This window comes from Electrona antarctica, assembly GCF_951216825.1.
Source record: "Electrona antarctica genome assembly, chromosome: 9".
NCBI classification, from domain to species: domain Eukaryota; kingdom Metazoa; phylum Chordata; class Actinopteri; order Myctophiformes; family Myctophidae; genus Electrona; species Electrona antarctica.
The window spans coordinates 2,572,513-2,598,372 of record NC_136790.1 but is presented as its reverse complement, the minus strand read 5'-3'; the positions used below and the strand labels follow the sequence as shown (position 1 = coordinate 2,598,372).

Here is a 25,860-nt window from a genome sequence, read left to right as displayed (position 1 = left end):
CTAGATTAGGTCTATGGCAGGGTATTCAACTAGATTAGGTCTATGGCAGGGTATTCAACTAGATTAGGTCTATGGCAGGGTATTCAACTAGATTAGGTCTATGGCAGGGTATTCAACTAGATTAGGTCTATGGCAGGGTATTCAACTAGATTAGGTCTATGGCAGGGTATTCAACTAGATTAGGTCTATGGCAGGGTATTCAACTAGATTAGGTCTATGGCAGGGTATTCAACTAGATTAGGTCTATGGCAGGGTATTCAACTAGATTAGGTCTATGGCAGGGTATTCAACTAGATTAGGTCTATGGCAGGGTATTCAACTAGATTAGGTCTATGGCAGGGTATTCAACTAGATTAGGTCTATGGCAGGGTATTCAACTAGATTAGGTCTATGGCAGGGTATTCAACTAGATTAGGTCTATGGCAGGGTATTCAACTAGATTAGGTCTATGGCAGGGTATTCAACTAGATTAGGTCTATGGCAGGGTATTCAACTAGATTAGGTCTATGGCAGGGTATTCAACTAGATTAGGTCTATGGCAGGGTATTCAACTAGATTAGGTCTATGGCAGGGTATTCAACTAGATTAGGTCTATGGCAGGGTATTCAACTAGATTAGGTCTATGGCAGGGTATTCAACTAGATTAGGTCTATGGCAGGGTATTCAACTAGATTAGGTCTATGGCAGGGTATTCAACTAGATTAGGTCTATGGCAGGGTATTCAACTAGATTAGGTCTATGGCAGGGTATTCAACTAGATTAGGTCTATGGCAGGGTATTCAACTAGATTAGGTCTATGGCAGGGTATTCAACTAGATTAGGTCTATGGCAGGGTATTCAACTAGATTAGGTCTATGGCAGGGTATTCAACTAGATTAGGTCTATGGCAGGGTATTCAACTAGATTAGGTCTATGGCAGGGTATTCAACTAGATTAGGTCTATGGCAGGGTATTCAACTAGATTAGGTCTATGGCAGGGTATTCAACTAGATTAGGTCTATGGCAGGGTATTCAACTAGATTAGGTCTATGGCAGGGTATTCAACTAGATTAGGTCTATGGCAGGGTATTCAACTAGATTAGGTCTATGGCAGGGTATTCAACTAGATTAGGTCTATGGCAGGGTATTCAACTAGATTAGGTCTATGGCAGGGTATTCAACTAGATTAGGTCTATGGCAGGGTATTCAACTAGATTAGGTCTATGGCAGGGTATTCAACTAGATTAGGTCTATGGCAGGGTATTCAACTAGATTAGGTCTATGGCAGGGTATTCAACTAGATTAGGTCTATGGCAGGGTATTCAACTAGATTAGGTCTATGGCAGGGTATTCAACTAGATTAGGTCTATGGCAGGGTATTCAACTAGATTAGGTCTATGGCAGGGTATTCAACTAGATTAGGTCTATGGCAGGGTATTCAACTAGATTAGGTCTATGGCAGGGTATTCAACTAGATTAGGTCTATGGCAGGGTATTCAACTAGATTAGGTCTATGGCAGGGTATTCAACTAGATTAGGTCTATGGCAGGGTATTCAACTAGATTAGGTCTATGGCAGGGTATTCAACTAGATTAGGTCTATGGCAGGGTATTCAACTAGATTAGGTCTATGGCAGGGTATTCAACTAGATTAGGTCTATGGCAGGGTATTCAACTAGATTAGGTCTATGGCAGGGTATTCAACTAGATTAGGTCTATGGCAGGGTATTCAACTAGATTAGGTCTATGGCAGGGTATTCAACTAGATTAGGTCTATGGCAGGGTATTCAACTAGATTAGGTCTATGGCAGGGTATTCAACTAGATTAGGTCTATGGCAGGGTATTCAACTAGATTAGGTCTATGGCAGGGTATTCAACTAGATTAGGTCTATGGCAGGGTATTCAACTAGATTAGGTCTATGGCAGGGTATTCAACTAGATTAGGTCTATGGCAGGGTATTCAACTAGATTAGGTCTATGGCAGGGTATTCAACTAGATTAGGTCTATGGCAGGGTATTCAACTAGATTAGGTCTATGGCAGGGTATTCAACTAGATTAGGTCTATGGCAGGGTATTCAACTAGATTAGGTCTATGGCAGGGTATTCAACTAGATTAGGTCTATGGCAGGGTATTCAACTAGATTAGGTCTATGGCAGGGTATTCAACTAGATTAGGTCTATGGCAGGGTATTCAACTAGATTAGGTCTATGGCAGGGTATTCAACTAGATTAGGTCTATGGCAGGGTATTCAACTAGATTAGGTCTATGGCAGGGTATTCAACTAGATTAGGTCTATGGCAGGGTATTCAACTAGATTAGGTCTATGGCAGGGTATTCAACTAGATTAGGTCTATGGCAGGGTATTCAACTAGATTAGGTCTATGGCAGGGTATTCAACTAGATTAGGTCTATGGCAGGGTATTCAACTAGATTAGGTCTATGGCAGGGTATTCAACTAGATTAGGTCTATGGCAGGGTATTCAACTAGATTAGGTCTATGGCAGGGTATTCAACTAGATTAGGTCTATGGCAGGGTATTCAACTAGATTAGGTCTATGGCAGGGTATTCAACTAGATTAGGTCTATGGCAGGGTATTCAACTAGATTAGGTCTATGGCAGGGTATTCAACTAGATTAGGTCTATGGCAGGGTATTCAACTAGATTAGGTCTATGGCAGGGTATTCAACTAGATTAGGTCTATGGCAGGGTATTCAACTAGATTAGGTCTATGGCAGGGTATTCAACTAGATTAGGTCTATGGCAGGGTATTCAACTAGATTAGGTCTATGGCAGGGTATTCAACTAGATTAGGTCTATGGCAGGGTATTCAACTAGATTAGGTCTATGGCAGGGTATTCAACTAGATTAGGTCTATGGCAGGGTATTCAACTAGATTAGGTCTATGGCAGGGTATTCAACTAGATTAGGTCTATGGCAGGGTATTCAACTAGATTAGGTCTATGGCAGGGTATTCAACTAGATTAGGTCTATGGCAGGGTATTCAACTAGATTAGGTCTATGGCAGGGTATTCAACTAGATTAGGTCTATGGCAGGGTATTCAACTAGATTAGGTCTATGGCAGGGTATTCAACTAGATTAGGTCTATGGCAGGGTATTCAACTAGATTAGGTCTATGGCAGGGTATTCAACTAGATTAGGTCTATGGCAGGGTATTCAACTAGATTAGGTCTATGGCAGGGTATTCAACTAGATTAGGTCTATGGCAGGGTATTCAACTAGATTAGGTCTATGGCAGGGTATTCAACTAGATTAGGTCTATGGCAGGGGTATTCAACTAGATTAGGTCTATGGCAGGGGTATTCAACTAGATTAGGTCTATGGCAGGGTATTCAACTAGATTAGGTCTATGGCAGGGTATTCAACTAGATTAGGTCTATGGCAGGGTATTCAACTAGATTAGGTCTATGGCAGGGTATTCAACTAGATTAGGTCTATGGCAGGGGTATTCAACTAGATTAGGTCTATGGCAGGGTATTCAACTAGATTAGGTCTATGGCAGGGTATTCAACTAGATTAGGTCTATGGCAGGGTATTCAACTAGATTAGGTCTATGGCAGGGGTATTCAACTAGATTAGGTCTATGGCAGGGTATTCAACTAGATTAGGTCTATGGCAGGGTATTCAACTAGATTAGGTCTATGGCAGGGGTATTCAACTAGATTAGGTCTATGGCAGGGGTATTCAACTAGACTAGGTCGGGGGCCACAGCTGTAGAATGATTGTGTGTGGAGGCCCTGGAGGGCCGCACAGCGTGCGCGCAAAGCGCACATTTGTTGTTCTACAAATGCATTTTGTGTTCAAACACAAAGATTTAATATGCTAATACATTAGTGCACAGTATGAGCACAGGGTGATATATGTCAGATACAAGTATATGCTATACAGTTGTAGAATAGACCTATAACGAGCATTAGCTGAACACACACACACACACACACACACACACACACACACACACACACACACACACACACACACACACACACACACACACACACACACACACACACACACACACACACACACACACACACACACACACACACACACACACACTTATTCCAAGGGCCACTAGGGGGAGCTCTGCGGGCCGCATTTGGCCCGCGGAGCCGCCAGTTGAATAGCCCTGCTCTATGGCAGCACAGATGATGTGCCAAAAAAGACTTACTAATGTCCTATTCGCAATGGTCTAGTTAGTATTATGTAAGGACCTCAGGTCGTCTAGTTAGTATTATGTAAGGACCTCAGTGGTCTAGTTAGTATTATGTAAGGACCTCAGGTCGTCTAGTTAGTATTATGTAAGGACCTCAGTGGTCTAGTTAGTATTATGTAAGGACCTCAGGCCGTCTAGTTAGTATTATGTAAGGACCTCAGGTCGTCTAGTTAGTATTATGTAAGGACCTCAGGTCGTCTAGTTAGTATTATGTAAGGACCTCAGTGGTCTAGTTAGTATTATGTAAGGTAATGGTCTAGTTAGTATTATGTAAGGACCTCAGGTCGTCTAGTTAGTATTATGTAAGGACCTCAGGTCGTCTAGTTAGTATTATGTAAGGACCTCAGGTCCTATTCAATGGTCTAGTTAGTATTATGTAAGGACCTCAGGTCGTCTAGTTAGTATTATGTAAGGACCTCAGTGGTCTAGTTAGTATTATGTAAGGAGCTCAGGTCCTATTCAATGGTCTAGTTAGTATTATGTAAGGACCTCAGGTCGTCTAGTTAGTATTATGTAAGGACCTCAGTGGTCTAGTTAGTATTATGTAAGGAGCTCAGGTCCTATTCAATGGTCTAGTTAGTATTATGTAAGGACCTCAGGTCCTATTCAATGGTCTAGTTAGTATTATGTAAGGACCTCAGTGGTCTAGTTAGTATTATGTAAGGACCTCAGGTCCTATTCTCAATGGTCTAGTTAGTATTATGTAAGGACCTCAGGTCCTATTCTCAATGGTCTAGTTAGTATTATGTAAGGACCTCAGTGGTCTAGTTAGTATTATGTAAGGACCTCAGGTCGTCTAGTTAGTATTATGTAAGGACCTCAGTGGTCTAGTTAGTATTATGTAAGGAGCTCAGGTCCTATTCAATGGTCTAGTTAGTATTATGTAAGGACCTCAGGTCGTCTAGTTAGTATTATGTAAGGACCTCAGTGGTCTAGTTAGTATTATGTAAGGAGCTCAGGTCCTATTCAATGGTCTAGTTAGTATTATGTAAGGACCTCAGGTCCTATTCAATGGTCTAGTTAGTATTATGTAAGGACCTCAGTGGTCTAGTTAGTATTATGTAAGGACCTCAGGTCCTATTCTCAATGGTCTAGTTAGTATTATGTAAGGACCTCAGGTCCTATTCTCAATGGTCTAGTTAGTATTATGTAAGGACCTCAGTGGTCTAGTTAGTATTATGTAAGGACCTCAGGTCGTCTAGTTAGTATTATGTAAGGACCTCAGTGGTCTAGTTAGTATTATGTAAGGACCTCAGTGGTCTAGTTAGTATTATGTAAGGAGCTCAGGTCCTATTCAATGGTCTAGTTAGTATTATGTAAGGACCTCAGGTCGTCTAGTTAGTATTATGTAAGGACCTCAGGTCGTCTAGTTAGTATTATGTAAGGACCTCAGGTCCTATTCAATGGTCTAGTTAGTATTATGTAAGGACCTCAGGTCGTCTAGTTAGTATTATGTAAGGACCTCAGTGGTCTAGTTAGTATTATGTAAGGACCTCAGTGGTCTAGTTAGTATTATGTAAGGAGCTCAGGTCCTATTCAATGGTCTAGTTAGTATTATGTAAGGACCTCAGGTCGTCTAGTTAGTATTATGTAAGGACCTCAGTGGTCTAGTTAGTATTATGTAAGGAGCTCAGGTCCTATTCAATGGTCTAGTTAGTATTATGTAAGGACCTCAGGTCCTATTCAATGGTCTAGTTAGTATTATGTAAGGACCTCAGTGGTCTAGTTAGTATTATGTAAGGACCTCAGGTCCTATTCTCAATGGTCTAGTTAGTATTATGTAAGGACCTCAGGTCCTATTCTCAATGGTCTAGTTAGTATTATGTAAGGACCTCAGTGGTCTAGTTAGTATTATGTAAGGACCTCAGGTCGTCTAGTTAGTATTATGTAAGGACCTCAGTGGTCTAGTTAGTATTATGTAAGGACCTCAGTGGTCTAGTTAGTATTATGTAAGGAGCTCAGGTCCTATTCAATGGTCTAGTTAGTATTATGTAAGGACCTCAGGTCGTCTAGTTAGTATTATGTAAGGACCTCAGGTCGTCTAGTTAGTATTATGTAAGGACCTCAGGTCCTATTCAATGGTCTAGTTAGTATTATGTAAGGACCTCAGGTCGTCTAGTTAGTATTATGTAAGGACCTCAGTGGTCTAGTTAGTATTATGTAAGGAGCTCAGGTCCTATTCAATGGTCTAGTTAGTATTATGTAAGGACCTCAGGTCGTCTAGTTAGTATTATGTAAGGACCTCAGTGGTCTAGTTAGTATTATGTAAGGAGCTCAGGTCCTATTCAATGGTCTAGTTAGTATTATGTAAGGAGCTCAGGTCCTATTCAATGGTCTAGTTAGTATTATGTAAGGACCTCAGGTCGTCTAGTTAGTATTATGTAAGGACCTCAGGTCCTATTCTCAATGGTCTAGTTAGTATTATGTAAGGACCTCAGGTCCTATTCTCAATGGTCTAGTTAGTATTATGTAAGGACCTCAGTGGTCTAGTTAGTATTATGTAAGGACCTCAGGTCGTCTAGTTAGTATTATGTAAGGACCTCAGTGGTCTAGTTAGTATTATGTAAGGACCTCAGTGGTCTAGTTAGTATTATGTAAGGAGCTCAGGTCCTATTCAATGGTCTAGTTAGTATTATGTAAGGACCTCAGGTCCTATTCTCAATGGTCTAGTTAGTATTATGTAAGGACCTCAGGTCCTATTCTCAATGGTCTAGTTAGTATTATGTAAGGACCTCAGTGGTCTAGTTAGTATTATGTAAGGACCTCAGGTCGTCTAGTTAGTATTATGTAAGGACCTCAGTGGTCTAGTTAGTATTATGTAAGGACCTCAGGTCCTATTCACAATGGTCTAGTTAGTATTATGTAAGGACCTCAGGTCCTATTCACAATGGTCTAGTTAGTATTATGTAAGGACCTCAGTGGTCTAGTTAGTATTATGTAAGGACCTCAGGTCCTATTCACAATGGTCTAGTTAGTATTATGTAAGGACCTCAGGTCCTATTCACAATGGTCTAGTTAGTATTATGTAAGGACCTCAGGTCCTATTCACAATGGTCTAGTTAGTATTATGTAAGGACCTCAGGTCCTATTCAATGGTCTAGTTAGTATTATGTAAGGACCTCAGGTCCTATTCACAATGGTCTAGTTAGTATTATGTAAGGACCTCAGGTCCTATTCACAATGGTCTAGTTAGTATTATGTAAGGACCTCAGGTCCTATTCACAATGGTCTAGTTAGTATTATGTAAGGACCTCAGTGGTCTAGTTAGTATTATGTAAGGACCTCAGGTCCTATTCAATGGTCTAGTTAGTATTATGTAAGGAGCTCAGGTCCTATTCACAATGGTCTAGTTAGTATTATGTAAGGACCTCAATGGTCTAGTTAGTATTATGTAAGGACCTCAGGTCCTATTCAATGGTCTAGTTAGTATTATGTAAGGAGCTCAGGTCCTATTCAATGGTCTAGTTAGTATTATAAGGACCTCAGGTCCTATTCAATGGTCTAGTTAGTATTATGTAAGGACCTCAGGTCCTATTCAATGGTCTAGTTAGTATTATGTAAGGACCTCAGGTCCTATTCAATGGTCTAGTTAGTATTATGTAAGGACCTCAGGTCCTATTCACAATGGTCTAGTTAGTATTATGTAAGGACCTCAGGTCCTATTCACAATGGTCTAGTTAGTATTATGTAAGGACCTCAGGTCCTATTCACAATGGTCTAGTTAGTATTATGTAAGGACCTCAGTGGTCTAGTTAGTATTATGTAAGGACCTCAGGTCCTATTCAATGGTCTAGTTAGTATTATGTAAGGAGCTCAGGTCCTATTCACAATGGTCTAGTTAGTATTATGTAAGGACCTCAATGGTCTAGTTAGTATTATGTAAGGACCTCAGGTCCTATTCAATGGTCTAGTTAGTATTATGTAAGGAGCTCAGGTCCTATTCAATGGTCTAGTTAGTATTATATAAGGACCTCAGGTCATATTCAATGGTCTAGTTAGTATTATGTAAGGACCTCAGGTCCTATTCAATGGTCTAGTTAGTATTATGTAAGGACCTCAGGTCCTATTCAATGGTCTAGTTAGTATTATGTAAGGACCTCAGGTCCTATTCACAATGGTCTAGTTAGTATTATGTAAGGACCTCAGGTCGTCTAGTTAGTATTATGTAAGGACCTCAGGTCCTATTCACAATGGTCTAGTTAGTATTATGTAAGGACCTCAGGTCGTCTAGTTAGTATTATGTAAGGACCTCAGGTCGTCTAGTTAGTATTATGTAAGGACCTCAGGTCGTCTAGTTAGTATTATGTAAGGACCTCAGGTCCTATTCAATGGTCTAGTTAGTATTATGTAAGGACCTCAGGTCGTCTAGTTAGTATTAGGACCTCGAGGTGATTTAGAAATGACCCCCTGATGTCAGTGTTTTCTGTGCCACATTCACACTGGATAAGCGACGTCTGTGTTTTACCCGAAAGAACGGACATCATCCATCGTCCTCAAAACAGAAAGACCATTCAATTGTACACTCTGAGTTATTAGCACAATGAGTGCCACCTGGTGGATAAAAGTGGTGGCGCTTGGGTGCCACGTGATGAGAAGCAATTTTACTATGACACGCGTCCGGTTAATTTAAGGATGTATAATAAGTTATGTATAAGTTAGCTATTGAAAAATAGCAGATCTACAAGCTCATAGCGCGCCACCGAGTGGCGCGCTACGAGCTTGTAGATCTGCTATTTTTGAAAAATCGTGAAAATGTTTATTTCAGAAAAACTGTAGAAGATTTTTTTTAAATTTCGAGGTCAGGCCTAATTGGGTTAAATGGGCGTATCTCTTCCAGCTTGTGACACCTTACACCCCAGCTAGAGCTCTGAGATCTGCTGATCATCTACTAGTAAAAGTACCAGGGGTGATCATCTACTAGTAAAAGTACCAGGGGTGATCATCTACTAGTAAAAGTACCAGGGGTGATCATCTACTAGTAAAAGTACCAGGGGTGCACACACTTCCTGCCCTTCTGTAGATCTGCCTAGTTTATGAATGTATTTAAGTCTCGGTTTAAGACTTTTATTCTCTCTGGCTTTTAATCCCATCTGAGTCATCTATAATGTTTGTTTTACTTTAGCTGTCTTGGTTTTTTATCTTTCATATTATATTATATTCTAGTTGATATTTCTTATACTTCTAAAGCACGAGGCGCAGTGTTTTTTTCAATGACTTTTATCCATTTATTGTTATTAGAAACAATAATAATAAATGAAAAAGATGATTGAAAAACACAGCTTGTCTTGAGGATGTTGCAGATTGTAAGAAACTACCAGGATGAGTAAGCTTCAAAAAGACATGAACTGAACAAAAGGTTTTTAAGGCAATACTAATGTATTCCAGACGTGATCGGTCAATAAATGCTAATAGGCTGGACAGACTAATAGAGGATAAGGGATAAGAGAGACCAGGATTTAGTCCTAAATGAGGTTCGATCTCTGGGTCTGCTCAGCTCTGCTCAGGGGTCTGTTGTCCCCTGGGTGATGTGATTAGAATCACAATGACATCTATGACCAGTGAAGAAATGAAGAGACTGGACACATCAATTATATGTGACCAGATTTGACTGAGAGACTGCCATCGCGCAAATTACAGCTATTCACCAAAATGAGTTAATAGCACAGGCAGACTCTTCACATACTAGAGCATGTCTGAAATAAGTGTCAGATCTGAAATCGACATGTAAATATGAAATAAATGCCCAAACATGCAGCTAGGTGTAATGTTAGAGACCACAGAAGTGAACCTTTCAAGCCTGTTTTCTGCAAGACATTACTCTATAAGCCATATCTCCAAAACTGGTGGGTCAAACTGAACAACCAATATGTCAATTTGAAGCTATGATTCCCTGCTTTCATATGACATGAAAAAACGAAAATTCAAAAAAATCCAATGGCAGTCCCTCAGTCAAATGTAGTCACATATGCAGATGAAGATTTAGTATTTAACTCTCTGCGAGGCCTTTCTTTATTAATAGTATTACTCAGTCATCTACTGGGAAGCAGGAAAGACAGGATTAGCTGGTTTCATTTTGACATTTCATACAGCTGTTTTGGATAAGCCTGTGTGGACTTGGCATAGTGGTGGTAAGTTGATTGTGTGGGTTTTAAGTTCGACCTGAACTCATCTTATTTCATTTCAATAATAGTACTATGCCCTTTGGGAACGATGCCAGTTATGCAATACCCATTGTACCCATTGTCAGAGATCCCATTAATATATGGACATCCCTGACGTCATCAGCATATGCCCATTGGGGCAGCGGTGGCCGAACGGTTTGCGGAGCGGTCTTGTTATTGGAAGGTCGCCAGTTCGAATCCCCGGACCGGCACGTTAAAATTACCACCGCTGAAGTGCCCTTGAGCAAGGCATTGAACCCCTACCATGAAATGTTCTATGAGCAGGGTCTGGCTGTAAACAAGCATCTCGAGCTTAGTCCATTCACCCTGGGTAAACAAAGAACTTTGCTTTGGTTTGCTTATATATGGGCATGCCCCCTTTTGTACCCATATATGGAGCCGACTGATTTGTTTGCACCTGATGCCATGACGACAGATTGAGGTTAGACAACACACTCCATATTTGGGCGTAGCTCCATTCGGATCAATCAATTATAATTGAAGTGGGTGACATCAAGTCATATTACAACAGTTGTAGCAATAATAATTTCATAATTTAAATTAAAACAATAATGTTAATGTATTAACCCATTTTGGGGTTAGCATTTTGGGGTTAGCATTATGTAGCATTATGTAATACTTTAGCTATTGAAAAATAACAGATCTACAAGCTCATAGGTCTGCTAAATCGTGAAAATGCGGCACAAATCTTTAAATATATATTATTTCAGAAGACTTTTTTGTCGACGTCAGACCTAAATGGGTTAATATAAAACAACTGTAATAATAATCTTTAATGAAATTATGAATATTTCCCATGACAAATAGCAATTATTGCTACAGTGCCATTTGTGCTTCAAATAGGCATATAGTAGAAACTATAGCAGGTTCATATATACTGTGGTACCATTGAAACTATAGCAGGTATCATATATACTGTGGTACCATTGAAACTATAGCAGGTATCATATATACTGTGGTACCATTGAAACTATAGCAGGTATCATATATACTGTGGTACCATTGAAACTATAGCAGGTATCATATATACTGTGGTACCATTGAAACTATAGCAGGTATCATATATACTGTGGTACCATTGAAACTATAGCAGGTATCATATATACTGTGGTACCATTGAAACTATAGCAGGAATCATATATACTGTGGTACCATTGAAACTATAGCAGGTATCATATATACTGTGGTACCATTGAAACTATAGCAGGTATCATATATACTGTGGTACCATTGAAACTATAGCAGGTATCATATATACTGTGGTACCATTGAAACTATAGCAGGTATCATATATACTGTGGTACCATTGAAACTATAGCAGGTTCATATATACTGTGGTACCATTGAAACTATAGCAGGTATCATATATACTGTGGTACCATTGTGCTGCACTGCTGGCCCAAAGGGAGGGATATTCCACCAGCAAGCCTGTGATAGATCTGTTTACTGTGATCAGAGCTGAGGAAAGTGTTGACCAGGCACACTCCACTGATCAAATGAAGATTGCAAAACAAACTACTGAATAACTCCTGCAGCAAAGTTTCAGCAAACGTCCCCCCAGTGTGCAGTCTGTGCATTTCCATTTCTAAATCTAATCTGCCAAATTAATCTGACTATTAACCCATTTTGACCTGAGATCAGATTCTAAAAATGTCTTCTACATCCTGACAGTTTTCTGAAAGAGCTATGTTTCTATGTCAGTCGTTCTTTGATATTTCAAAAATAGCAGACCTAATAATAATAATAATAATAATAGCTTGAATTTATATAGGACGCTTTACAAAATGTACCAACAACAATCAAAAACTATATGCCATAAGCCTGAGAGAGTCCAGTGTTGGAGCATGGTGAATCTCTATTGGAAGAGAGTGGCGCGCTATGAGCTTGTAGATCTGCTATTTTTCAATAGCTAAAGCATAACATAATGCTGACACCAAAAGGGGTTCCCGCCCAGAATGGGTTAACTCAGAATGCATCAGTATTAGATTTGTATTTATTTATGTTTTGTCCTACTGTGACAGTTGTTATTTTAAGTGAGCATTCGCGAAATAGCTCGGTTTGCCAGTAGGAAACCTCCCATAAGGAAACCTCCCAGTAGGAAACCTCCCATAAGGAAACCTCCCAGTAGGAAACCTCCCAGTAGGAAACCTCCCATAAGGAAACCTCCCAGTAGGAAACCTCCCATAAGGAAACCTCCCAGTAGGAAACCTCCCATAAGGAAACCTCCCAGTAGGAAACCTCCCATAAGGAAACCTCCCAGTAGGAAACCTCCCATAAGGAAACCTCCCAGTAGGAAACCTCCCATAAGGAAACCTCCCATAAGGAAACCTCCCATAAGGAAACCTCCCAGTAGGAAACCTCCCATAAGGAAACCTCCCATAAGGAAACCTCCCATAAGGAAACCTCCCATAAGGAAACCTCCCATAAGGAAACCTCCCAGTAGGAAACCTCCCATAAGGAAACCTCCCATAAGGAAACCTCCCATAAGGAAACCTCCCAGTAGGAAACCTCCCATAAGGAAACCTCCCAGTAGGAAACCTCCCATAAGGAAACCTCCCAGTAGGAAACCTCCCATAAGGAAACCTCCCATAAGGAAACCTCCCATAAGGAAACCTCCCAGTAGGAAACCTCCCATAAGGAAACCTCCCAGTAGGAAACCTCCCATAAGGAAACCTCCCAGTAGGAAACCTCCCATAAGGAAACCTCCCAGTAGGAAACCTCCCATAAGGAAACCTCCCAGTAGGAAACCTCCCATAAGGAAACCTCCCAGTAGGAAACCTCCCATAAGGAAACCTCCCATAAGGAAACCTCCCAGTAGGAAACCTCCCATAAGGAAACCTCCCATAAGGAAACCTCCCATAAGGAAACCTCCCAGTAGGAAACCTCCCATAAGGAAACCTCCCAGTAGGAAACCTCCCATAAGGAAACCTCCCAGTAGGAAACCTCCCATAAGGAAACCTCCCATAAGGAAACCTCCCAGTAGGAAACCTCCCATAAGGAAACCTCCCAGTAGGAAACCTCCCAGTAGGAAACCTCCCATAAGGAAACCTCCCAGTAGGAAACCTCCCAGTAGGAAACCTCCCATAAGGAAACCTCCCAGTAGGAAACCTCCCATAAGGAAACCTCCCAGTAGGAAACCTCCCATAAGGAAACCTCCCAGTAGGAAACCTCCCAGTAGGAAACCTCCCATAAGGAAACCTCCCAGTAGGAAACCTCCCAGTAGGAAACCTCCCATAAGGAAACCTCCCAGTAGGAAACCTCCCATAAGGAAACCTCCCAGTAGGAAACCTCCCATAAGGAAACCTCCCAGTAGGAAACCTCCCAGTAGGAAACCTCCCATAAGGAAACCTCCCAGTAGGAAACCTCCCATAAGGAAACCTCCCAGTAGGAAACCTCCCATAAGGAAACCTCCCAGTAGGAAACCTCCCAGTAGGAAACCTCCCAGTAGGAAACCTCCCATAAGGAAACCTCCCAGTAGGAAACCTCCCAGTAGGAAACCTCCCAGTAGGAAACCTCCCATAAGGAAACCTCCCAGTAGGAAACCTCCCAGTAGGAAACCTCCCAGTAGGAAACCTCCCATAAGGAAACCTCCCAGTAGGAAACCTCCCATAAGGAAACCTCCCAGTAGGAAACCTCCCATAAGGAAACCTCCCAGTAGGAAACCTCCCATAAGTAGGAAACCTCCCATAAGCTGCTCGGTTTGCCAGTAGGAATCCTCCCATAAGGAAACCTCCCATATGGAAACCTCCCAGTAGGAAACCTCCCATAAGGAAACCTCCCATAAGCTGCTCGGTTTGCCAGTAGGAATCCTCCCATAAGGAAACCTCCCATAAGGAAACCTCCCAGTAGGAAACCTCCCATAAGGAAACCTCCCATAAGGAAACCTCCCAGTAGGAAACCTCCCATAACCTCCCATAAGTAGGAAACCTCCCATAAGGAAACCTCCCATAAGAAACATCCCATAGGAAATCTCCCATAAGGAAACCTCCCATAAGGAAACCTCCCATAGGAAACCTCCCATAAGGAAACCTCCCAGTAGGAAACCTCCCATAAGGAAACCTCCCAGTAGGAAACCTCCCATAAGGAAACCTCCCAGTAGGAAACCTCCCATAAGGAAACCTCCCATAAGGAAACCTCCCAGTAGGAAACCTCCCATAAGGAAACCTCCCAGTAGGAAACCTCCCATAAGGAAACCTCCCAGTAGGAAACCTCCCATAAGGAAACCTCCCATAAGGAAACCTCCCAGTAGGAAACCTCCCATAAGGAAACCTCCCAGTAGGAAACCTCCCATAAGGAAACCTCCCAGTAGGAAACCTCCCATAAGGAAACCTCCCAGTAGGAAACCTCCCATAAGGAAACCTCCCAGTAGGAAACCTCCCATAAGGAAACCTCCCAGTAGGAAACCTCCCATAAGGAAACCTCCCATAAGGAAACCTCCCATAAGGAAACCTCCCATAAGGAAACCTCCCAGTAGGAAACCTCCCATAAGGAAACCTCCCAGTAGGAAACCTCCCATAAGGAAACCTCCCATAAGTAGGAAACCTCCCATAAGCCAAATATTTCGCTCACTTACTTAAATAACCATGGTTACTAAAGTAACCTTAATGTTATTTTAAGTGAGCATAAGCGAAATATTTCGCTCACTTACTTAAATAACCATGGTTACTAAAGTAACCTTAATGTTTTTCTACGTTGCTGCGGGCAGCATGTGACGTCTGTACTGGGAACAGTAAATCAGCTAATAAATCACAAGGCACAGTTCTATGAATCGTACATACAAAGATCACGATTACATATTCAGAATGTTACCACTGGGCTGCAGTCTCCCATAAGGAAACCTCCCAGTAGGAAACCTCCCATAAGGAAACCTCCCAGTAGGAAACCTCCCAGTAGGAAACCTCCCATAAGGAAACCTCCCAGTAGGAAACCTCCCAGTAGGAAACCTCCCATAAGGAAACCTCCCAGTAGGAAACCTCCCATAAGGAAACCTCCCAGTAGGAAACCTCCCATAAGGAAACCTCCCAGTAGGAAACCTCCCAGTAGGAAACCTCCCATAAGGAAACCTCCCAGTAGGAAACCTCCCATAAGGAAACCTCCCAGTAGGAAACCTCCCATAAGGAAACCTCCCAGTAGGAAACCTCCCAGTAGGAAACCTCCCAGTAGGAAACCTCCCATAAGGAAACCTCCCAGTAGGAAACCTCCCATAAGGAAACCTCCCAGTAGGAAACCTCCCATAAGGAAACCTCCCAGTAGGAAACCTCCCATAAGTAGGAAACCTCCCATAAGCTGCTCGGTTTGCCAGTAGGAATCCTCCCATAAGGAAACCTCCCATATGGAAACCTCCCAGTAGGAAACCTCCCATAAGGAAACCTCCCATAAGCTGCTCGGTTTGCCAGTAGGAATCCTCCCATAAGGAAACCTCCCATAAGGAAACCTCCCAGTAGGAAACCTCCCATAAGGAAACCTCCCATAAGGAAACCTCCCAGTAGGAAACCTCCCATAACCTCCCATAAGTAGGAAACCTCCCATAAGGAAACCTCCCATAAGAAACATCCCATAGGAAATCTCCCATAAGGAAACCTCCCATAAGGAAACCTCCCATAGGAAACCTCCCATAAGGAAACCTCCCAGTAGGAAACCTCCCATAAGGAAACCTCCCAGTAGGAAACCTCCCATAAGGAAACCTCCCAGTAGGAAACCTCCCATAAGGAAACCTCCCAGTAGGAAACCTCCCATAAGGAAACCTCCCATAAGGAAACCTCCCATAAGGAAACCTCCCATAAGGAAACCTCCCAGTAGGAAACCTCCCATAAGGAAACCTCCCAGTAGGAAACCTCCCATAGGAAACCTCCCATAAGGAAACCTCCCAGTAGGAAACCTCCCATAAGGAAACCTCCCAGTAGGAAACCTCCCATAAGGAAACCTCCCAGTAGGAAACCTCCCATAAGGAAACCTCCCAGTAGGAAACCTCCCATAAGGAAACCTCCCATAAGGAAACCTCCCATAAGGAAACCTCCCATAAGGAAACCTCCCAGTAGGAAACCTCCCATAAGGAAACCTCCCAGTAGGAAACCTCCCATAAGGAAACCTCCCAGTAGGAAACCTCCCATAAGGAAACCTCCCATAAGGAAACCTCCCAGTAGGAAACCTCCCATAAGGAAACCTCCCAGTAGGAAACCTCCCATAAGGAAACCTCCCAGTAGGAAACCTCCCATAAGGAAACCTCCCAGTAGGAAACCTCCCATAAGGAAACCTCCCAGTAGGAAACCTCCCATAAGGAAACCTCCCAGTAGGAAACCTCCCATAAGGAAACCTCCCATAAGGAAACCTCCCATAAGGAAACCTCCCAGTAGGAAACCTCCCATAAGGAAACCTCCCAGTAGGAAACCTCCCATAAGGAAACCTCCCATAAGTAGGAAACCTCCCATAAGCCAAATATTTCGCTCACTTACTTAAATAACCATGGTTACTAAAGTAACCTTAATGTTATTTTAAGTGAGCATAAGCGAAATATTTCGCTCACTTACTTAAATAACCATGGTTACTAAAGTAACCTTAATGTTTTTCTACGTTGCTGCGGGCAGCATGTGACGTCTGTACTGGGAACAGTAAATCAGCTAATAAATCACAAGGCACAGTTCTATGAATCGTACATACAAAGATCACGATTACATATTCAGAATGTTACCACTGGGCTGCAGTCTGACATGCTGTTAAGGCAAGAGGGGAACTAAATCTACTGGTTTCCTCTTGTCTGTCGCTTCACACCTCTTTAAACTAAATCTACTGGTTTCCTCTTGTCTGTCGCTTCACACCTCTTTAAACTAAATCTACTGGTTTCCTCTTGTCTGTCGCTTCACACCTCTTTAAATCTACTGGTTTCCTCTTGTCTGTCGCTTCACACCTCTTTAAATCTACTGGTTTCCTCTCGTCTGTCGCTTCACACCTCTTTAAATCTACTGGTTTCCTCTTGTCTGTCGCTTCACACCTCTTTAAATCTACTGGTTTCCTCTTGTCTGTCGCTTCACACCTCTTTAAATCTACTGGTTTCCTCTTGTCTGTCGCTTCACACCTCTTTAAATCTACTGGTTTCCTCTTGTCTGTCTGTCGCTTCACACCTCTTTAAATCTACTGGTTTCCTCTTGTCTGTCGCTTCACACCTCTTTAAATCTACTGGTTTCCTCTTGTCTGTCTGTCGCTTCACACCTCTTTAAATCTACTGGTTTCCTCTTGTCTGTCGCTTCACACCTCTTTAAATCTACTGGTTTCCTCTTGTCTGTCGCTTCACACCTCTTTAAATCTACTGGTTTCCTCTCGTCTGTCGCTTCACACCTCTTTAAACTAAATCTACTGGTTTCCTCTTGTCTGTCGCTTCACACCTCTTTAAATCTACTGGTTTCCTCTCGTCTGTCGCTTCACACCTCTTTAAATCTACTGGTTTCCTCTCGTCTGTCTGTCGCTTCACACCTCTTTAAATCTACTGGTTTCCTCTTGTCTGTCGCTTCACACCTCTTTCCATAACAATACCATGACACAGAAATGAAACAATGTAGCAACTCGATGAATGGTTTATCGTGTCTTATGCACATCCAAAACTAAAACCCCTGATTTATACTTTTATGATATGATATTTTGTTTTGTTGTTTTTGTTCTTGTTCCTGTTAACTGTGTTTTCCTGTCTGTCTTTGTTCTTGTTTTGTTTTCTTGTTTTTTCCCTTCTGTTGTTTGCTTTGTTGTATTATTTTACCTCTGAAAGCCATTTATTTGTTAGAAGGGTAGGCACAATAAGCTTAGGCTTAAGCCTACAAAAAACACAAAGCAGGCACTGCATTAATCTGTTTTTAATGACCAAAATAAATAAACTCTACTCAGCTGTGTGTAGCGTTGCACATTGAACATGTGCCTCTGCTGCTCCTGCTGTTGGCTGTTGGTATAACTTTGGCTCCTTTGCTCAGCAATTTATACTGCAAAAACTAATGCATGTATTTCAGTTGAAAATCAATAATTAGGCTTTAGCTTTTAGTATAAATTGGGGTTGAGCTTGAGCCCCACTAACCCATTTTGGGGCGGGAACCCCTTTTGGTGTTTTAAACATTATGTTATAATTTAGCTATTGAAAAATAGCAGATCGACAAGCTCATAGCGCGCCACCGAGTGGCGCGCTACGAGCTTGTAGGTCTGCTATTTTAGAAAAATCGTAAAAATGCGGCACACATCTTTAAATAGGTATATATTCTTTCAGAGCGAACGTTTTTTTTTTATTTCGACGTCAGGCCTAAATGAGCTAAATGAGCTAGATAGAACCACAATACAGTACCTACATCCAGTGGTCCATAGTGTAGCTCTGACATAACATGCACATTAAAGGAGAATTCCATGCTAGAAGGCTTTCTTACCTTTCTTTGTAGTTGTTACGTCCCCACCAAAGAGGTCCAGGTGTTTTTTTTGTGCAAAAGCTCCTTATTGGCTATTTCCTTTACCATACGGCCTCAATGAATTGCATTGAATGGGAATTGAATGGGGCTATGGGGTGTTGTGCTAATTCGCTTATTTGCATGGAAATAAGTAGTAAAGTGTGCCGCTTGGGATATTATTTACATTATGAAGAGAGGATATAAACAAAAATAATAATAATTTTGAGCGATGGAAATAAGCAAATTAGCACAACACCCCATAGCCCCATTAAATTCCCATTAAATTCAATGCAATTAATTTAGGGCTTATGGTAGGGGACATAGCCAATAAGGAGCTTTTGCACAAAATAACACCTGGACCTCTTTGGTGGGGACGTAACGACTACAAAGAAAGGTAAGAAAGCCTTCTAGCATGGAATTCTCCTTTAAGCGGAGATTGGACCCATATCCCTGTGAACTCTCTCAACCCTGGTTACGACTGTCTCTACAATACGCTCCAAAGGGCTCCAAAAGAAAAGGTTTCATAAAAGCCTCACATTCTCTTGTTTCTAGGATATATTCCTCGGCACTGTTTGACATTCTCTCGTCTACTCGTGCAGTGGTTGGAAAGAGCCTGCATGCCAGATTTTAAAAATGTCTTCTACATCCTGACAGTTTTCTGAAAAAGCTATGTTTCTATGTCAGTCGTTCTTCGATTTTTCAAAAATAGCAGACCTACAAGCTCGTAGCGCGCCACTCGGTGGCGTGCTACGAGCTTGTAGATCTGATATTTTTCAATAGCTAAAGCATAACATAATGCTAACACCAAAAGGATTTTCCTTCACAAGAGCCTGCATGCCAATTTTCTGTTGAAAACACAGTGTGCCAAAACCGACAAGCCAATTACTTCTGGCATTGGATTCCCCCGGCAGCACAATTAATGTGTTAATTATTGCAAAAATGTATAATGTATTTGTCAGATGGCTCAATAATGTATTTCTCTCCAACAGAAAATGTAACAGATTATTTATGTTTGCAATCTTGTGTTGTAAATCATTTTTTTTCCGCTGTCCCTTTCAGCTACATAATTGAATCCTGCCCATTGTTGGGGAAGAATGGCAAGACTACAGTACGTCCATCTGGCCCATTAGAAGAACAGCACTGAATACAATAAGTCCATGTGGGCTGGAAGTAGAACTATACGCTCCCCCATTAGTGAGGCGGTGGTGGCTCAGGGGTAGAGTGCCTGCATGGTAACCGTAAGGTTGCCAGTTCGAACCCGGGCTCCCCCAGAGTTACTGTCGAAGTGTCCTTGAGCAAGACACTGAACCCCTAATTGCTCCCGATGTGCTAGTTGGAGCATTGCATGGTTTCCGCTGCCATCGGTGTATGAATGTGTGTGTGAATGGGTGAATGTAATGCACAATCTCTGTAAAGCGCCTTGGATAAAGGCACTATATAAATGCACCATTTACCACTTTTCCATTCAATCACTCCTCAGAGTTCAACCTTCGCCATCACATTCCATTCCAACCACTCAGGGTGAAGAGCGAACACATGCCATCTGAGTGTTATGATGGAAGATGGCTGTAACTGAACACATGCCATCCGAGTGTTATGATGGAAGACGGCTGTAACTGAACACATGCCATCTGAGTGTTATGATGGAAGACGGCTGTAACTGAACACATGCCATCCGAGTGTTATGATGGAAGATGGCTGTAACTGAACACATGCCATCCGAGTGTTATGATGGAAGACGGCTGTAACTGAACACATGCCATCCGAGTGTTATGATGGAAGACGGCTGTAACTGAACACATGCCATCCGAGTGTTATGATGGAAGATGGCTGTAACTGAACACATGCCATCTGAGTGTTATGATGGAAGATGGCTGTAACTGAACACATGCCATCTGAGTGTTATGATGGAAGATGGCTGTAACTGAACACATGCCATCTGAGTGTTATGATGGAAGATGGCTGTAACTGAACACATGCCATCTGAGTGTTATGATGGAAGATGGCTGTAACTGAACACATGCCATCTGAGTGTTATGATGGAAGATGGCTGTAACTGAACACATGCCATCTGAGTGTTATGATGGAAGATGGCTGTAACTGAACACATGCCATCTGAGTGTTATGATGGAAGACGGCTGTAACTGAACACATGCCATCTGAGTGTTATGATGGAAGACGGCTGTAACTGAACACATGCCATCCGAGTGTTATGATGGAAGATGGCTGTAACTGAACACATGCCATCCGAGTGTTATGATGGAAGATGGCTGTAACTGAACACATGCCATCCGAGTGTTATGATGGAAGATGGCTGTAACTGAACACATGCCATCCGAGTGTTATGATGGAAGATGGCTGTAACTGAACACATGCCATCTGAGTGTTATGATGGAAGACGGCTGTAACTGAACACATGCCATCTGAGTGTTATGATGGAAGATGGCTGTAACTGAACACATGCCATCCGAGTGTTATGATGGAAGACGGCTGTAACTGAACACATGCCATCTGAGTGTTATGATGGAAGACGGCTGTAACTGAACACATGCCATCTGAGTGTTATGATGGAAGATGGCTGTAACTGAACACGTGAACAACAATCACGATCTAACAGTCAGCAAAAGCATTGCTTCATGAAAATGCGTTTTGTCCTGTGATAAAAACAGTAAACCCACGTTTACAGCATAAGAATGATTGGCTATGGACTATGGAGCTGACAACCAATAACTGTGTCCGTAACGGAGGCTCTTACAACAGGTGTGACACTCATTCGAATGACAGAAGATGAAGTGAGAGAATGGTACAAGGCCATTATGAATATCCCTCCAGCTCTCTCTCACACACGCACGCACGCACGCACGCACGCACGCACGCACGCACGCCTATGGCCGGTCCACTTTGCTCATTGCACTTAAACAACTACAGTTACTGAAGTAACCTTGAGATCGACAGAATGACAGAAGATGAAGTGAGAGAATGGTACAAGGCCATTATGAATATCCCTCCAGCTCTCTCACGCACACGCACGCACGCACGCACGCACGCCTATGGCCGATCCACTTTGCTCATTGCACTTAAACAACTACAGTTACTGAAGTAACCTTGAGATCTGCAGTACACCTTTCTGTTTGGTCTGTAACCAGGAGGAGGAGGACATGAAGCCAATTAAGATAAAAGCCTGGTAGTGCTACTACTATATTGAAAAGCAGTCAACATGCTAGCTGCTGACTCTGCAGAACACCACACCCAATTAACTAAGCACTGGGATGGTAGAGTAAAGGGACCGAGTAAAAGGACCACTCAAATGTGCTTTACAAGTACACCATACTTCACATAATATACACCCATACATTTCACACAAATCCACACAATGACAGCAGAGGCAATCATGCAAGGCACCGATCTGCTTGTCGGGATCAGATAGGCCCCGTTAAGGCTGGCAGCCCAATCCAGCCGAAATCAGATTTTTTGCCATGATATACAGATTGGAATCGGATTTGTTTCATGAAGTGTGAACGGAAGGAAGTCACACGGAATCTGATTATTACAAATCCCACTTGAGACGCATAACGGCTGCAAATCAAAAATGAAAGAGTCCTCTGATAAGTGCGGCGAACAAACATATCCGGTTGGCAAACTGTATCCAATGTCTGGTACTTTCTTATTTAACCCGAGATCAGATTCTAAAAATGTCTTCTACATCCTGACAGTTTTCTGAAAAAGCTATGTTTCTAATGTCAGTCGATTTTTCAAAAATAGCAGACCTACAAGCTCGTATGAGCTTGTAGGTCTGCTAATTTTCAATAGCTAAAGCACAACATAATGCTAACACCAAAAGGGGTTCCCGCCCAGAATGCGTTAACGATTTTCCTTCACAACCGAAATAGCACTTTCTGGGACACAGTACTGAACAATCCAGAATACAGCAGTCAGAGTAAAGGGATATTTCACTGGCATGTCATTTTGTGAGCATTTGTGAACAAGTTTTTTTTAAGTTGCTTGATTCAGTATTTACAGATGATGATTATTATTTTGATATTGATTTGATCAGACATGCCCCATCCCTATTACAAACCAATTGTAACTTCAACTATTTTAGCCACATGTAAAATGCATCAAAAACACCCGTACTTAACTATCATATAATTGGCCTTTTAATGCGTGAGGGAGGGTGAGGGTGTGCTTTTACAATTACTTACTTTTTCAATTACCTGAGTGGACATTCAAATTACCCATTTAAAAGCAGGTGAATTGGTGCATCCCTGTACTAGTACGTGCAGTGCCTGGAGCAGATGAACATACATTATAAATAATTATTACATGGCTTGGTTGAATGCTTGATTCTGATTAGTCAATCGTATAATTCAGCGGTGTGTTATGTAAGGGATAATATCTGGCTAGGTGGTCATTGTCGGGAGATAATTCACCGACAGGGAGTTTAACCACCGAGGTGAAGCCGAGGTGCTTACACTCCCTGAAGGTGAATTAACAATGACCATCTAGCCAGATATTATCCCGCTTATTACATGGCTAACTAACATAAATTAATACATTGACCTAAAACACAACAAAAAAAGTATTCCATAAGTTCGCGCTGGCTGCGTCTGCAGCTGCAGGACTGCAGCACTGTCGGAAAACAAGGAAGTGAGTTGATCAAATAGAATCCATTTTCGGGTCCTGCTTCGTCTATTTCTCGCTCAAATTTGTAAGAGCATTGTTTAGCTGTAAATGACATTGTGTGTCACTAGTGTGTGTGTGTTTACATGGCTGTCATGTTGGAAACGGCAGTAAATCAAGCGGGGCGCCCCGCTTGATTTACTGCTGCGCAGCTGGTGGTGCTCAGAGGGTTTGGATTAAGAGCGTCTGCTAAATGCCTACATTGTAAATTGTTTGATTAGGCAGCGGTCATTATACAGCGGAGCGGTCATTATCATGAGATAACTCACCGCTGAATTAAGCGATTGACCAATCAGAATCAAACATTCAACCAAGCCATGTAATAATTCTTGATAACAGACCGCTCCGCTCTATAGTAAACAAACGCATTGTCATTTACAGCTAAACATTGCTTTAAAAAAAATGTTTTGAAAACATTTGAGCGAGAAATAACGAAGCAGTACCCAAAAATGGATTCTATTTGATCAACTCACTTCCTTGTACTCTGACAGTGCTGCAGCTGGGCAGACTGTACTATACCTCATACTAAGCATTTAAAGTATGAGGTATAAAGTACAGCAGCCTTGTGTTCATACAACAGAATGTTTGGGTATTGGGTAAGACTGACGTTATGTATCTTTCAGGACCTTTCACTGCTTCGTCTCAACCATTACTCTATGGCTCTGGTCTCAGCCACCGCGGTGGATATTTTGACATTCCGTTTTTCTCCAAAGTTGAATGTTGCCACCACTGTAGGAGCAGCCATAAACTGCACAGGCTCATCCTGATGTTCTGGAGCATCTTTGTAAAGTTAGTGTTAGTAAAAAGCAGGTAAAAGAGTAACATTTGAGGCAGACTAACATCAGTCACTCTACCATTCAATGTAGTAGAAGACCTGGCTGTTTAAACCGCAGATATGTCGGCTCCGCCTACAGGAAATACGTTCGCTGCGACCATGAGACCCGTTTCTGAATTCGTCTATATGAAGGGGCAAGCATTTCCATAACGTAGGGGCAGCTGCCGCGGAGGCCTGGTCAACTCTGTTCATAGGAGGGTTTTAAAGGCTTGGTCAACTCTGTTCATAGGAGGGTTTTAAAGGCTTGGTCAACTCTGTTCATAGGAGGGTTTTAAAGGCTTGGTCAACTCTGTTCATAGGAGGGTTTTAGGGCACAACCAGAAGCAACTGATTAGCCAACCTCAAGGTTCTTCTAGTCGGGGTGTGCCAGTGAAGAAGTTCAGAAATGTATGGAGGACCCAGGCCGTTTAGGCCTTAAAAACAAACAATGACTGCTTAAAGGTATGGAGGATCCAGGCCGTTTAGGCCTTAAAAACAAACAATGACTGCTTAAAGGTATATTCAGTGATTTCACTTAATTCAAATATCACTTATTTTTTCTTATTTTTTGGATAATCCTCCCTACTATAAAGTGTTCTGACCATATAAGGAGTTCCTCCCTGTCCCCAGTGAGCCCCTGGGATCAAAAAACCCTAGTTTCGGTTTGGGCTTTGGGTGGCAAAGCCTTCATCCAATCAGGATGAGAGGGGCCTTCCTCCAATCATGATCGAGTGGGGCGGGCCACGTGCTGTTGGTCTGTTGTACTTCCCCCACTGTAGAGTGTGTGCATGTGCACATCTTGTTACCGGGGCGGACCAGGTTTTTTTCCAAATCACCCGAATCACTGAATGCTCCTGCTGCTGAATGATAGGGAGCCAGTGGAGTGAGACCAAGACGGGGGTGATGTGATCACGTATCTTCTATTGCCTGTGAGGAGGCGGGCAGCTGCACTTTGCACCAGCTGCAAGCGCCTGAGTGACAACCGGTCAATTCCTGCATAGATGGAATTACAGTAATCAAGGTTCAAAGCCATGGATGTGTGAATTACCCGTTCCAAGTCTTTTTTAGGGAAGATCGGCCTTTATCTAGTGTGAGCTGGAAGATACAGTCTGCCCGTTGTGCGGGGCTTATTATAGCGTTGGCAACCCGTTGCAGATGTCTAGTATATGGACACATTAATGGGCATCGCCTAAGAATAAGTGGCCAACTCTTCTCGGCTCGAATACAGCCAAACTTCACCAAATTAAACATCAAGGTCTCCTGTGGCCTGCTTGTCTCTGATGTCTAAGGTAGCATGGCTGTGCATGGTAATCCAGCCTTATTATAGTGCACATATCCTCTGCCAAGCATGCTCGTCTCCTAGAACCTCATTTAACTCCAGATATGTGCAGGAAATGGGTCCCAAACAAGCCTTAATGAATTTGTCAAAAATATGTTGAAGATTCTGAAATTAGGAGAGTTGCAGTGTTAACTTCTATAAAATATGTTCCAACTAGCATATAAAGAGGGTACAGTTAATGAGGAAAATGTGAATGTACATTTACGAACAGCGC

At 42.2% G+C, this 25,860-nt stretch overlaps 1 protein-coding gene across 1 annotated transcript in view; it reads left to right on the top strand.

Moving 5' to 3' along the window:
- Nucleotides 1-25,860, top strand: part of rnf123 (ring finger protein 123) — a 411,050-nt gene that overhangs the window by 95,520 nt on the left and 289,670 nt on the right. The gene's annotated exons all lie outside the window — the stretch shown is intronic.